Source organism: Salvelinus sp. IW2-2015, unplaced genomic scaffold (assembly GCF_002910315.2).
Source record: "Salvelinus sp. IW2-2015 unplaced genomic scaffold, ASM291031v2 Un_scaffold3050, whole genome shotgun sequence".
In the NCBI taxonomy this organism is placed as follows: Eukaryota; Metazoa; Chordata; class Actinopteri; order Salmoniformes; family Salmonidae; genus Salvelinus; species Salvelinus sp. IW2-2015.
The window spans coordinates 61,045-76,794 of NW_019944342.1; the positions used below are offsets into that span (position 1 = coordinate 61,045).

General features: G+C 44.8%; 1 pseudogene; it reads right to left on the reverse strand.

The window, feature by feature from the left end:
• Positions 1-349: 349 nt before the first annotated feature.
• LOC112075260 (TBC1 domain family member 5-like) lies at positions 350-14,996 on the reverse strand (annotated as a pseudogene).
• Between the last annotated feature and the right edge of the window lie 754 nt (positions 14,997-15,750).

Below are 15,750 nucleotides of genomic sequence, written 5' to 3' on the forward strand. Positions count from 1 at the left end.
TCAACTGACATTTTCAAATGTCACTTACAACAGTGGAGGCTGCTGAGGGGAGGAAGGCTCATAATGGCCAGAATGGAATCAAGCATGTTTTTGTGTTTGATACCATTCCTTTCATTCCAATCCAGCCATCAAATCCCATTGCACTCCATTCCAGCCATTTATGAGCCGTCCTCCCCTCAGCATCCTCCACTTATGAGCATGGTTTACCCTTCATTGCATGTTTTGTGTGTTTTTAGTTAGCATTGCCAATTTAAATATTAGTTGTACTCACAATTCAGCATGTTGCTAGCACTTGTATACTGTCCTGTTGAAAAACCATTCTCTCCCCCTTCTGAACATGACACAGGCATACTGTAACAAGCATTTTATTGGTCTATAGATAATCATCTCTGCTGTAGGGACATCCCTCGTGTGTGCAATGCTTTACTTGGCTACCCCAGGAAGCAAGATAAATACAAGGACATCAGAAATAATGAAATCTTATTACATGGAATAGATTTTTTTTTTTTTAAAGCCTGTTTTCCTTAATTTAATAATTTCACATTGTAGTGCAGCTGTATTGGGTTAAAATTGTATCTTTAAACAAAATGTAAAGAAGTGAGAGTCAGTTAATCTGTCAATGGTTTCCAGGCACTGGTTAAGAGTAGKTAGAAGTTGCCTCCTAACAACTGATACAGGATCAGATATTGTACCATCCCCCCTAATGCTAGGTGTAGGACTGCCGATTGGTTAGGAGCAACTTCTACCTCGAAACAGTTAAAGGACAATCAGAGGCGGTGAATGGAGGTAAGACGAGAGAAGCTCTTTAGACACAGGCATTAGATACAGACAGAGGTATGGGACARACAGCTCCCCTACCTGGAGAAACAGGGTACTACCCTACCATTACTACATACAGAGAAGGGAAAGGCATCCCCCACTGATAAATGCACTATGAATTCCAGTTCCTGAGGGTAGYCTGTGGTGAACTGTCTTGTAGCACCCTCATGTGGCAGAAATGGGTATCACCATTAAAGTCACAGGTGGGGTTGGAGGCCCAAGCATTCAGGAGAAGAGGCTATAGGCATGAAAGAGATCTATGGTATTCATGAAGGAATACAGAGCAGGTAGGTTAAGGTATTGGCGACTGCCTAACGGTAGGCTGCCATAGTCCAGTCCACATTGGCAAGTWTGATCCAGCAGTGGCGAGTTGGTTTTCCCGTGTGGGGCAGCATATGCTCCAGGTTGGGATGAATCCCTCCAAATGGTTAAGGTGGGTGATTAGGGAGTAGATAAACTGATCCTACATCTCTGGTTAGTGGTAACTCCCACCCATATCAGTAAAGTCCAATCCCTCACAGGTCCTGGGAGTTGACCATGGCGAAGTCTGAGTCTTTGCTGTGAATGCTGYCCTCGCCTGGGCTGGAGGAACCTGACGCTGCACCCATCAGGGGGTCCTGGAACGGCTCCACCCTGACCGAGCCGTGGAGCTGTCTGATTGGAGGGGTCCTCTCCGCCCCTCCCTCGGTGGGCTGCAGCTCTCCGTCCTGCGAGACCAGAATGTAGTCATCCCAGTTCCTCCCCTCCGAGCCCACACACAGAGAGGACTCCGGGGGAGACACCTGAAAGAGAGACAAGRGCCTTGTTCAACAAATCACCTTCCATCATAAATAACTACTAGTATTATTTGTAGATCAGTCAGTCACAATATACCCACAATTCACCACAGATTTTGAAGCATAGGGAATGATACCAAAGTATGCAAGGGTAGGTACACTGCAAACATGAGTCTACGTATTAATACAACCACGTGTTCACCTGTTGCTCTGGTGGGGTWTCCTCCTGTTCTCCACCACCGTCGACACGCTGTGGTGCGGCCAGGTAAGGCTGGTCTTCATGGTGACTGTTGGCGTGCTGCTGTTGTGCGGCGGAGGCGTGGTCATAGTGGTCGTCAGCGATGGTGATCTCCTCGTTCTCCTCAGCCTCCAGCAGGCTCTGGTTGAAACGCAGAGCTCCCTTCAGGATGTCCTTGATCTGACGGATTCATTCATAAACACACAGAGCAAGTCATGATGAACACACACAGGATGTACTGAGAACACACACACAGACAATGTACAGTACACATGCACGTACTACACACATGGTCAAAATGCTAACTCTCACTCAGAGGCGCTAACATGCACCCCCCCTCCCACTCTTGTGGTGCTGCTGTCCAGTACCTGTTTAAGTCCAGCCAGTGACACCAACACCTCATCCTCTTTCTCCAGGTGCTCCTGTAGGATCACCTCCTGGATCTTACCTGAGGAGACAGACATCAGATCACAACCATCCAACTGGTGACCGATTTTCATGCTGAATATTCTACAATACCCATAAAAACAATGTGCATTTTCCCACCAGAAATGTTTCCATCGAATTGTTGCAGTTAAATTCTATACCGAATGAAAAATGCAAGTTAAATAGGTTTCCATCGCATTTTCAACTCTACTGATGGTTTTGTCACAAACTGTTGTGTTATATAGAGAATGTGCCCACTCGYCTTGGTACATGCTCTCTAGCCAACAGCTGGCAGATACAGTGTGGGTAGGCTACCTACATGAGATTATTATGGATAAGAGCCATATTTGTATCTGTCAAACAGCAGCCAAGCACCCCACACATTTCTTGTTAACAAACTATAGATTTGGCAAGTCGGTTAGGACCATATACTTTGTGCATGACAAGTCATTTTTCCAACAATTGTTTATAGACTATCAGACTAGATTATTTCACTATATCAYAATTCCAGTGGGTCAGAAGTAACATACACCGAGTTGACTGTGCCTTTAAAACAGCTTGGAAATGTCCAGAAAATGTCATGGCTTTAGAAGCTTCTAATGAACATAATTTGAGTCAATTGGAGGTGTACCTGTGGATGTATTTTCAAGGCCTACCTTCAAACTCAGTGCCTCTTTGCTTGACATCATGGGAAAATCAAAAGAAATCAGCCAAGACATCAGAAAAAAAATTGTAGACCTCCACAAGTCTGGTTCATCCTTGGGAGCAATTTCTAAACAACCTGAAGGTCCACGTTCATCTGTACAAACAATAGTACACAAGTATAAACACCATGGGACCACGCAGCCGTCATACCGCTCAGGAAGGAGACGCATTCTGTCTCCTAGAGATGAGCGTACTTTGGTGCGAAAAGTGCAAATCAATCCCAGAACAACAGCAAAGGACCTTGTGAAGGTGCTGGAGGAAACAGGTACAAAAAGTATATACAGTGGGCAAAAAGTATTTAGTCAGCCACCAATTGTGCAAGTTCTCCCACTTAAAAATATGAGGCCTGGAATTTTATCATTGGTACACTCAACTATGACAGACAAAATGAGGAAAAAAAACCAGAAATCACATTGTAGGATTTTAATAAGAATTTATTTGCAAATATGGTGGAAAATAAGTATTTGGTCAATAACAAAAGTTTCTCAATACTTTGTTATATACCCTTTGTTGGCAATGACAGAGGTCAAACGTTTTCTGTAAGTCTTCACAAGGTTTTACACACACTGTGCTGGGTATTTTGGACCATTCCTCCATGCAGATCTCCTCTAGAGCAGTGATGTTTTGGGGCTGTTGCTGGGAAACACGGACTTTCAACTCCCTCAAAGATTTTCTATGGGGTTGAGATCTGGAGACTGGCTAGGCCACTCCAGGACCCTGAAATGTTTTCTTACGAAGCCACTCCGTTGCCCGGGCGGGTGTTTGGGATCATTGTCATGCTGAAAGACCCAGCCACGTTTCATCTTCAATGCCCTTGCTGATGGAAGGAGGTTTTCACTCAAAATCTCACGATACATGGCCCCATTCATTCTTTCCTTTACACGGATCAGTCGTCCTGGTCCCTTTGCAGAAAAACAGCCCCAAAACAGATGTTTCCACCCCCATGCTTCACAGTAGGTATGGTTTTTGGATGCAACTCAGCATTCTTTGTCCTCCAAACACGACGAGTTGATTTTTACCAAAAAAGTTTATATTTGGTTTCATCTGACCATATGACATTCTCCCAATTTCTTCTGGATCATCCAATACTCTCCTAGCAACTTCAGACGGGCCTGGACATGTACTGGCTTAAGCAGGGGGACACGTCTGGCACTGCAGGATTTGAGTCCCTGGCGGCGTAGTGTGTTACTGATGGTAGGCTTTGTTACTTTGGTCCCAGCTCTCTGCAGGTCATTCACTAGGCCCCCGTGTGGTTCTGGGATTTTTGCTCACCGTTCTTGTGATCATTTTGACCCCACGGGTGAGATCTTGCGGGAGCCCCAGATCGAGGAGATTATCAGTGTTCTTGTATGTCTTCCATTTCCTAATAATTGCTCCCACAGTTGATTTCTTCAAACCAAGCTGCTTACCTATTGCAGATTCAGTCTTCCCAGCCTGGTGCAGGTCTACAATTTGTTCTGGTGTCCTTTGACAGCTCTTTGGTCTTGGCCATAGTGGAGTTTGGAGTGTGACTGTTTGAGGTTGTGGACAGGTGTCTTTTATACTGATAACAAGTTCAAACAGGTGCATTAATACAGGTAACGAGTGGAGGACAGAGGAGCCTCTAAAGAAGAAGTTACAGGTCTGTGAGAGCCAGAAATCTTGCTTGTTTGTAGGTGGCCAAATACTTATTTTACACCATAATTTGCAAATATCATTCATAAAATCCTACAATGTGATTTTCTGGATTTCTTTTCTCTCATTTTGTCTGTCATAGTTGAAGTGTACCTATGATGAAAATTACAGGCCTCTCATCTTTTTAAGTGGGAGAACTTGCACAATTGGTGGCTGACTAAATACTTTTTTTGCCCCACTGTATATCCACAGTAAAATGAGTCCTAGAGACATAACCCTGAAAGGCCACTCAGCAAGGAAGAAACCACTGCTCCAAACCAAAAAAAGCTAGACTACGGTTTGCCACTGCACATGGGGACAAAGATCGTACTTTTTGGAGAAATGTCCTCTGGTCTGAACTATTTGGCCATAATGACCACCGTTATTTGTTGGTAAAAAGGGGATGCTTGCAAGCCGAAGAACACCATCCCACCGTGAAGCACGGGGCGCAGCATCATGTTGTGGGGTGCTTTGCTGCAGGAGGGACTGGTGCACTTCAAAATAGATGGCATCATGAAGCAGGAAAATTATGTGGATATATTGAAGAGCATCAAGACATCAGTCAGGAAGTTAAAGATTGGTCTCAAAATGGGTCTCCAAATGGACAATGACCCTAAACATTACTTCCAAAGTTGTGGCAAAATGGCTTAAGGACAGCAAAGTCAAGGTATTGGAGTGGCCATCACAAAGCCCTGACCCCAATGTAAACGTATGGGCAGAACTGAAAAAGCGTGTGCGAGCAAGGAGGCCTACAAACCTGACCCAGTTACACCAGCTCTGTCTGGAGGAATGGGCCAAAGTTCACCCAACTTATTGTAGGAAGCTTGTGGAAGGCTACCCAAAACGTTTGACCCAAGTTAAACCATTTAAAGGCAATGCTTCCAAATACTAATTGAGTGTACGTAAAYTTCTGACCCACTGGGAATGTGATGAAAGAAATAAAAGGTGTATGTAAACTTCCGACTTCAACTGTATATCCTATTTAAAAAGGGCTGAAGACAGAAACAGAATTTGGTTCCATTTCAACATAGTCTATTTATTAGTGAAACCAAAGTGCTGTAACATATATGAATTAAAACCAAATAGCCTAGTACACACACACTAAAACTTTTCAAATCAAAAGGCACAGAAAAACGTTGACAGTCAGGTGCATGGCGAATTCAGAACCGCTGGACAGCAACATACTAAAGGAGTGATCATTGGGAATGAGTCCTCTGTGCCGACACATTCAGAAATCAAAACATGGTTTAGTATTTAGTTTAAAAGCTCTGATGATTGCCAAGAGAACAAACAATTTAATGAGAAAACAGAAATCCACTTTGGGGTAAAAACATAGAAAAAAGATCTGCAACATAATTTTTAGGAGAACAAAAACGGTATACTTTTGTTGTCTGGCTACTTGAAGAGAACTATGGCTCGCCAGCAGCCCAGCTCTTCCAATGCATTGTGGAAAAGTCTACATTGAATTCTACTAGAAGAGCTGAAAGAAGTAGAACATCCTGGTTTTTAAACCATACTAGATTTTTTTTAAATGCACATACTATAAAACATATTTTATCATACTGAAACTGCGTCATGTGCGATTGCGTAGTTTCCTGCTATTCATTGATTTCAGGAGCACAACCCCATTGTCCAACAGATCAGCTGTTAGATTTCAGTAGCACACCCTCCATGCTAACAGATCAGCTGTTGATTTCCAGTTAGCACACCCCCCATGTCTAACACAGTATCAGTGTATTGATTTTCAGGAGCACACCCCCATGTCTAACAGTCAGCTGTTGATTTCAGTAGCAACACACCATGTCCTAACAGATTCAGTTGTTGATTTCAGATGCAGACACCCCATGTCTAACAGATCAGCTGTTGATTTCAGTAGCCACCCCATGTCTAACGATCAGCTGTTGATTTCAGTAGCAACACCCCCTATGTTCTAAGTATCAGCTGTTGATTTCAGTAGCTACACCCCATGTCTAACGATCAGCTTGTTGATTTCAGTAGCACACCCCCATGTCTAACAGATCAGCTGTTGATTTGAACGAGCGACACCCCCATGTCTAACAGATCAGCTATTTGGTTTCAGAGTAGCTACAACCTCCACATGTCTAACTGATCAGCGTTATTTCGAGTAGCTCTACCCACTATCTAACTGATTCAGCTGTTTGATTTCGGAGTAGCACACCCCATGTCTAACGGATCAGCTGTTGATTTCAGTAAGCCACCCCCATCTAACAGATCAGACTGTTATTCAGTAGCACACCCCATGTCTACGATCAGCTGTTGATTCTAGTAGTAGCACCACCCCCATGTCTAACAATCAGCGTTAGATTCAGTAGCTCCCCCCTGTCTAAATCATGTTGATTTCAGTAAGCACACCCCCATGTCTAACTGATCAGCTGTGATTTCAGTAGCGCACGCCCCATGTCTAAATGATCAGCTGTTGATTTCAGTAGCACCACCCCCATGTCTAAAGATCAGCTGTTGATTTCAGTAGCACACCCCCATGTCTAACAGATCAGCTGTGATTTCTAGTAGCACACCCCATGTGCTAACTGATCAGCTGTTGATTTCAGTAGCAACACCCCCCATGTCTAACTGATCAGCTGTTGATTCAGTAGCACACCCCCATGTCTAACATATCAGCTGTTGATTCAGTAGCACACCCCATGTCTAACAGATCAGCTGTTTATTTCAGGAGCACACCCCCATGTCTAACTAGATCAGCTTGATTTCAGTACATCACACACCCCATGTCTAACAGATCAGCTGTTGATTTCAGTAGCACACCCCCATGTCTAACTAGATCAGCTGTTGATTTCAGGAGCACACCCCCATGTCTAACAGATCAGCTGTTGATTTCAGTAGCCACCCCCATGTCTAACAGATCAGCTGTTGATTTCAGTAGCCACCCCCATGTCTAACAGATCAGCTTTTGATTTCAGTAGCACCACCCCATGTTCTAACAGATCAGCTGTTGATTCAGTGAGCACACCCCCATGTCTAACAGGATCAGCTGTTTGATTTCAGTAGCTCACCCCCATGTCTAACAGATCAGCTGTTGATTTCAGTAGCACACCCCCATGTCTAACTGTTGTTCAAAGCTGAAATGAGTACGACATCCGGGCATTTAAAGTTTACTTGATTTTTTTCGCATACTCAAACGGAAGGCCTACTATTTAGGACTCAAGTATGGGTATTCAGACACTGTTTCTTTATTCTCGTGTCACTATTTCTATTTAATTTGTCATTTTATCTTTCACTCTGCATTGTTTGGAAAAGGACCGGTAAGTAAGCATTTCACTGAGCATGTGACAAACAATTTGATACAGCAGTAACACAGACAGTAAACAAAAGCCTTTGTTTTAACAACTGATTACAACCTGTTTACTGGTTCAATCACTAGATTGTTCAAAACATCATGTGGTTATTAGCGCAACTCCAGGCTATCATTGGAAACCTCACAGATGCGTGTTGTTGATACTGGATTTGCAATACTATCACTGATGCGTCAGGGTGGTTAAACTCAATGTGCATGTTAATATATGATGTAGGTAAACTTACCAATGTGCATGTTAATATATGTATTGGTAGGTAAACTTACCAATGTGCATGTTAATATATGTATTGGTAGGTAAACTTACCAATGTGCATGTTAATAATATGTATTGGTAGGTTAAACTTACCAATGTGCATGTTAATATATGTATTGGTAGGTAAACTTACCAATGTGCATGTTAATATATGTATTTGGTAGGTAAACTACCAATGTGGATGTTTAATATATGTATGGTAGGTAAACTTACCAATGTGCATGTTAATATATGTATTGGTAGGGTAAACTTACCAATGTGCATGTTAATATATGTATTGGTAGGTAAACTTACCAATGTGCATGTTAATATATGTATTGGTAGGTTAGATCTTACCAATGTGCATGTTAATATATGTATTGGTAGGTAGACTTACCCAATGGTTGGTTCATCTTATCTTGGCACAGTACTTCTCATGGCCTCTAAGGTCGTTGGATCTTGACCCCTGCAGGAAGGACACCTGGGCCTCCAACTCTTCCTCCTGACAACACAGAGGGAACAACTTAGTGTGAGTGAGAGAGCGTGAGAGAGGAATATGAGCTAGGAAAGAGACCTGCAGAGAAAGATAGAGGGGGAAGAGAACGAGATACTCACAGCCTCTTTCTTGCCCATGGTCTTGCTGTGGGAGCGAGTGATGTTGAAGAAGGAGTCCTTCTTGGTAGCTGAGAGGGGTGGGGACGAGGTGCTGATGTCACTTCCCCTGGAGACAGGAAGGGGCGGGGACACTGTGTGACCCTGTCCCCCAGAGAGACTCTCTATGCTGGGGGAGGAGCTAACTGTCCTGGAGGTTTGGCCTGAAGAGAGAAAAGATGAACACAAAGACACAAACAGATGAGGGCTGTGAGTAGCAGAGAGAGAACCGATGAACCAGTCCAGTTGTCACCAACCTTGATCCTGTTCTTACCTCAATGTTCAAATCCCCTCAACATATGAGTGTATGATGACTGTATTCAGGTTCAACCTACTTACTGCAGCGAAGGAGAATGTTGAGTCAGAGCCAGTCTCTCTGGCTCCTGCTGTTGGTTGACTAGTGGTATAACATGCATCCAAGAAGGCACTATACTATTCAACTCTGGACTACCACACTTCTGCTGCTTGCATCTTTCAGTGATTGGTTAAGACCAGTGTGAATGTGGACCTTATGAAAGAGCAATGCCATTCACTGATGGATTCTTTGGTGATAACCAGGAGGAAAATACTTTACAAAGCCAACAGTGCTGTGATGCTCAGAGATCAGGGTTGAATCAAACTGTTGAAAGGGGACGCAAAAACACGGCAACACACACATATGCACACAAGCGGTTGCTATAGTAGCAGTTACCTTGTGTGTCAGAGAAAATGTGGAGAGACCCGAGAGACTCCGCCTGAAACTACATCTAACATAAAGGAGGGTGAGTCTATCGCTCAAGCACACCACAGGAGGTTGGTGGCACCTTAATTGGGGAGGACGGGCTCGTGGTAATGACTGTCTCTAACCAGAATAGAAAGAGAAGTGGGAGGCCCCGGTACACAACTGAGCAGGAGGACAAGTACATTAGTGTCTAGTTTGAGAAACAGACGCCTCACAAGTCCTCAACTGGCAGCTTCATTAAATAGTACCCTTAAAGCACCTGCCTCAACGTCAACCGTGAAGAGGCGACTCCGGGATGCTGGCCTTCTGGGCATCTCAGACTGGCCAATAAAAATATTAAAGATGGGCAAGGACACTGTACAGAGATATGGCTTTTTCTTTGCAACTCTGCTTAGAAGGCCAGCATCCCGGAGTCACCTCTTCACTGTTGAAGTTGAGACTGGTGTTTTGTGGGTACTATTTAATGAAGCTGCCAGTTGAGTACTTGTGAGGCGTCTGTTACTCAAACTAGACACTAATGTACTTGTCCTCCTGCTCAGTTGTGCACCGGGGCCTCCCACTCTTTCTATTCTGGTTAGAGACAGTTTGAGCTGTTCTGTGAAGGGAGTAGTACACAGCGTTGTACGAGATCTTCAGTTTCTTGCCAATTTCTCKCATGGAATAGCCTTCATTTCTCAGAACAAGAATAGACTGATGAGTTTCAGAAGAAATGTATTTTTTCTGGACATTTTGAGCCTGTAATCGAACCCACAAATGCTGATGCTCCACATACTCAACTAGACTAAAGGCGGACAGTTTTTTTATTGCTTCTTTAAAATCAGCACAAGTTTTCAGCTGTGCTAACAATTGCAAAAGGGTTTTCTAATGATCAATTAGCCTTTTAAAATGAGAAACTTGGATTAGCTAACACAACATGCCATTGGAACACAGGAGTGATGGTTGCTGATAATGGGACTATGTAGATATTTCATTTTAAAAAATTAAAAAAAAAGTTTTTTTTTTTTTTTTTTAATCAGCAGTTTCCAGCTACAATTATAATTTATAACATTAACAATGTCTACACTTTATTTCTGATCAATTTGCTGTTATTTTAAATGGACAATTTTTTAGTGCTTTTCTTTCAAAAACAAGGACATTTCTAAGTCCCGTGTGGCTCAGTTGGTAGAGCATGGCGCTTGCAACGCCAGGGTTGTGGGTTCAATTCCCACGGGGGGGACCAGGATGAATATGTATGAATTTTCCAATTTGTAAGTCGCTCTGGATAAGAGCGTCTGCTAAATGACTTAAATGTAAATGTAAGTGACTCCAAACATTTGAACTGTGAAAGATAGACACAAATATTCAGAAAGTATTCAGACCCCTTGAATTTTTCCACATTTTGTTAAGTTACAGCCTTATTCTAAAATGTATTAAATTACTCCCCCCCTCAATCTACACACACATGTTTGCAAATGTGTTAAATATTAAAAACAGAAATACCTTATTTACATAATTATTCAGACCCTTTGCTATGAGACTTCAAACTGAGCTCAGGTGCATCCTGGTTCCATTGATCATCCTTGAAATGTTTCTACAACTTGATTGGATTCCACCTGTGGTAAATTCAGGTGGACTCAAACATTTCTACAGCACTGAAGGTCCCCAAGAACACAGTAGCCTCCATCATTCTGAAATGGAAGAAGTTTGGAACCACCAAGACTCTTCCTAGAGCTGGCCGCCCGGACAAACTGAGCAATCGGGGGAGAAGGGCCTGGGTCAGGGAGGTGGCCAAGAACCCGATGGTCACTGACAGAGCTCCAGAGTTACTCTGTGGAGATGGGAGAACCTTCCAGAAGGACAACCATCTCTTCAGCACTCCACCAAACAGGCCTTTATGGTAGAGTGGCCAGATGGAAGCCACTCCTCAGTAAAAGGCACCTAGACTCACAGACCATGAGAAACAAGATTCTCTGGTCTGATGAAACCAAGATTTAACTATTTGGCCTGAATGCCAAACATCATGTCCTTGATGAAAATCTGCTCCAGAGCGCTCAGGACCTCAGACTGGGGCGAAGGCTTACCTTCCAACAGGACAACGACCGTAAGCACACGGGTAAGACAATTCAGTAGTGACTTCGGGACAAGTCTCTGAATGTCCTTGAGTGGCCCAGCCAGAGCCCGGACTAGAACCCGATTGAACATCTCTGGAGAGACCTGAAAATAGTTGTGCAGTTACACTCCCCATCCAACCTGACAGAGCTTGAGAGGATCTGCAGAGAAGAATGGGAGAAACTCCCCAAATACAGGTTTGCCAAGCTTGTAGCGTCAGACCCAAGAAAACTCAAGGCTGTAATCGCTGCCAAAGGTGCTTCAACGAAGTACTGAGTAAAGGGTCTGAATACTTACGTAAATGTGATTTCAGTTTTATACAATTAGCAAAAATGTCTTTACCTGTTTTTACTTTGTCATTATGGGGTATTGTGTGTAGATTGAGTAGGGAAAAGATTTAATCAATTTTAGAATAAGGCTGTAACGTAACAAAATGTGGTAAAAGTCTGAAAGAAAGGGTGCATGCACACCCACCCACCCACTTCATAGTTGATTATTGCTATCATATGGTGATGGGGCCATGCATGCTTTTCAACCGTTCGCTGCCTGCACCCGCACGCCCGACTAGCATCACCACCCTGGACGGTTCCGACCTAGAATATGTGGACATCTATAAGTACCTAGGTGTCTGGCTAGACTGTAAACACTCCTTCCAGACTCATATTAAACATCTCCAATCYAAAATTAAATCTAGAATCGGCTTCCTATTTCGCAASAAAGCCTCCTTCACTCACGCCGCCAAACATACCGTCGTAAAACGGACTATCCTACTGATCCTCAACTTCGGCGATGTCATTTACAAAATAGCTTCCAATACTCAACTCAGCAAACTGGATGCAGTCTATCACAGTGCCATCCATTTTGTCATCAAAGCCCCTTATACCACCCACCACTGCGACCTGTATGCTATCGTTGGCTGGCCCTCGCTACATATTCGTCGCCAGACCCACTGGCTCCAGGTCATCTATAAGTCTATTCTAGGTAAAGCTCCGCCTTCTCAGCTCACTGGTCACGATAACAACACCCACCCGTAGCACACGCTCCAGCAGGTATATCTCACTGGTCATCCCCAAAGCCAACACGTCCTTTGGCCACCTTTGCTTCCAGTTCTCTGCTGCCAGTGACTGGAACGAATTGCAAAAATCGCTGAAGCTGGAGACTTACATTTCCCTCACTAACTTTAAACATCAGCTATCAGAGCAGCTAACCGATCGCTGCAGCTGTACATAGCCCATCTGTAAATAGCCTACCCAATCTACCTACCTCATCCCCATATTGTTTTTATTTACTTTCTGCTCTTTTGCACACCAGTATTTCTACTTGCACGTCATCTGCTATTTATCACTCCAGTGTTAATTTGCTAAGCTGTAATTACTTCGCTACTATGGCCTATTTATTGCCTTACCGCCTCACGCCATTAGCACACACTGTATATAGACTTTTCCCCCCCCTATTTTATTATTGACTGTGTTTGTTTATTCCATGTGTAACTGTGTTGTTTGTGTCACACTGCTTTGCTTTATCGTGGCCAGGTCGCAGTTGTAAATGAGAACTTGTTCTCAACTAGTTTACCTGGTTAAATAAAGGTGCTTTTTATTTTTTTTTATTTTTTTTTATCTAAGATTCTGGATGGATGTGTGAGCATCAATGTCCTAGTATACCTGTTAGATTAAGAGTGTGTATGTGTTCCCAACCCTCACCTTGGCTCAGGTAGACTGGCATGCTCTCAGACTTCCATAGGCGCTGGTGCTGGGACTGGGAGTGTGTCTGCAGGGGGGCGTGGCCTGAAGACAGGGGCTCGGCCTGCGGGCGGGGGGCTGCAGTGAGGGGGGAGGGGGCAGAACGAATCTCGCTGTTGATTGGAGATATAACGCTGGCAACACCCCCTGACATGGCTGGGGCGATGAGCTTCCTCCCAAAGCTGAGCAGGCTGCTGGAGACTTTGTTGATGTTGAGAGGAGCCGTCTTGGCACTGGCACTGAGGGGGTGGGAGAGAGAGAGAAAGAAAGAAAGAGAGAGAGTTATAGTTTAGCAAGATATTGTGAAACAACAAAGTGTGTGTGTGTGTGTGTGTGTGTGTGTGTGTGTGTGGTTGTTACGATCATTGTCCCTCATGCTCGTGTCAGTGTGCAAGCAAGCTTACCGGGTGCTGTTGACCAGGTCTGCCCCTCTGGTCTTGTAATAGTCCAGATTCTGTTGGAACTGGTAGTTGGCCGGCCGAGGATTGTTCTAAAGGAAAAGGCATTGACAGTGAATACAGCTCAGCTTAAATAGTGATAAAATAGAGACGCTGTGACAAATAGTGTTGTGTGTGTGGGTGGGTGGTCTCACATGGTCCCAGATCTCCATGTGGTTGAGCCAACTACTCTGAATACCGTCGTCATGCCACACTACGAACTAGAGGTCTTCATGGGTCCGGGTGGACCTGATATTACCCGGACCAGGTTCTGAAATTCTAACTTGTCAGGTCCTGTTTGATTGTTGTCAGGTCTCTGGCCTATGTAACTACAGATGATAGACCTGAACGGACCTGACCACAGTGCTGCATAGCCTATAGCATATTTATTTAACTCTAATAAGGTTACTTTGACTACTAGCAGGCCTCGCCAATACACACGGAGTCAAAACCATTAAGAACACCTTTCTAATATTGTGTACTCAGAACAGACTAAATTCTTCGGGTCATGGACTCTACAAGTTGTCAAAAGTGTTCCATGTTGACTACAAAGCTTCCCACAGTTGTGTCAATTTGTCTGGATGTCATTTGGGCAGTGAAGGGACATAAGTCAGGACAGCTCATAACAAACCAGAACACTGTCAGGGCAGGGCAGCGACCCTGTCGTCTTCGACACACACCTTCAGGGTGGAAAAACAACAAAGTAGAGGTGTGTTGCTCATGTCTCTCAGAAATGTGTGTGAGCTCTTACCTTGGGGTCTCGGAGGAACAAAGCCTTGTGTAGTAGGGTGTGGATGTCTCCTATAGGTGGATAGTGCATTAGAAGGCCCAGACAGGTCTGGAAGTTACTCGCGATCACTGAGACAGACAGGGGAACAACACAAACAGTTAGCAGGGCTCAATGACTGACTGGCTGGCTGACTAGTTGGCTGACAGACAAGCTGACCGACCAACCAACTTGTTTGACTGACTAACTGATTGACGGGCAGTGAGGCAGGTCCTTACAGGCATCTCTGATGTAGAGCAGCATGGCTACGAAGACATAGTCCACCAGGTCTAGAGTGATGCTGTCAGCAAACAGGGCATCCCACACCACCAACAGGTCCTGCAGGGGGAACTCACGGCCAAACAGCAGACGCACCCAGCGTATGGTGTGGTGTGTGTCCCCGTCGTCTGTCTGTATGGTGTGTGTGTGCTGTGTGTGTGCCCGGTCGCGTGCCTGTCTTGTATGGTGTGTGCGTCCGTCGTCTGTATGTATGGTGTGGTGTGTGTGTGTCCGTCTGTCTGTATGGTTGTGTCCGTCCTATCTGTCTGTATGGTGTGTGTGTCCGTCCGTCCGTCGTCTGTCTTATGGTGTGTGTGTGTCCGTCGTCTGTATGGTGTGTGTCCGTCCGTCTGTATGGTGTGTGTCCGTCGCGTCTGTATGGTGTGTGTCCGTCCGTCTGTATGGTGTGTGTCCGTCCGTCTGTATTTTTGTGTGTGTCCGTCCGTGCTGTATTCTGTGGTGTGTGTGTGGCGGCGGCCGTCTGCGTGTCCGTCTGCGTGTGTGCGTGTCCGTCTGCGTGTGTGCGTGCGTCCGTCTGAGTGCGTCCGTCTGAGTGCGTCGCGTGTGCGCGCGTTCCGTCGCGTTTCCGTCTGCGCGCGTTCGTCTGCGCGCGTTCCGTTTGCGCGCGTTCCGTCTGCGCGCGTGCGGGTGTCTATGATGTCCGTGTGTCGTCCGTCCATATGTATGGGGTGTGTCTGTAGTCGGTGGGTGCTTCTGTATGTGTCCGTCTGTATAATGTTGTTTGTGCCCATCTGTTTGTGCGTGGGTGTGCGTCTGTTTGTGTGTATCAGTCTCTCTAGTCTGTGTGTGTGTCCGTCTGTATAATGTGTGTGCGCGCGTTTGTTTAGCGTGTGTGTTTATCCGTGTATATCTCTAGTCGCTGGGC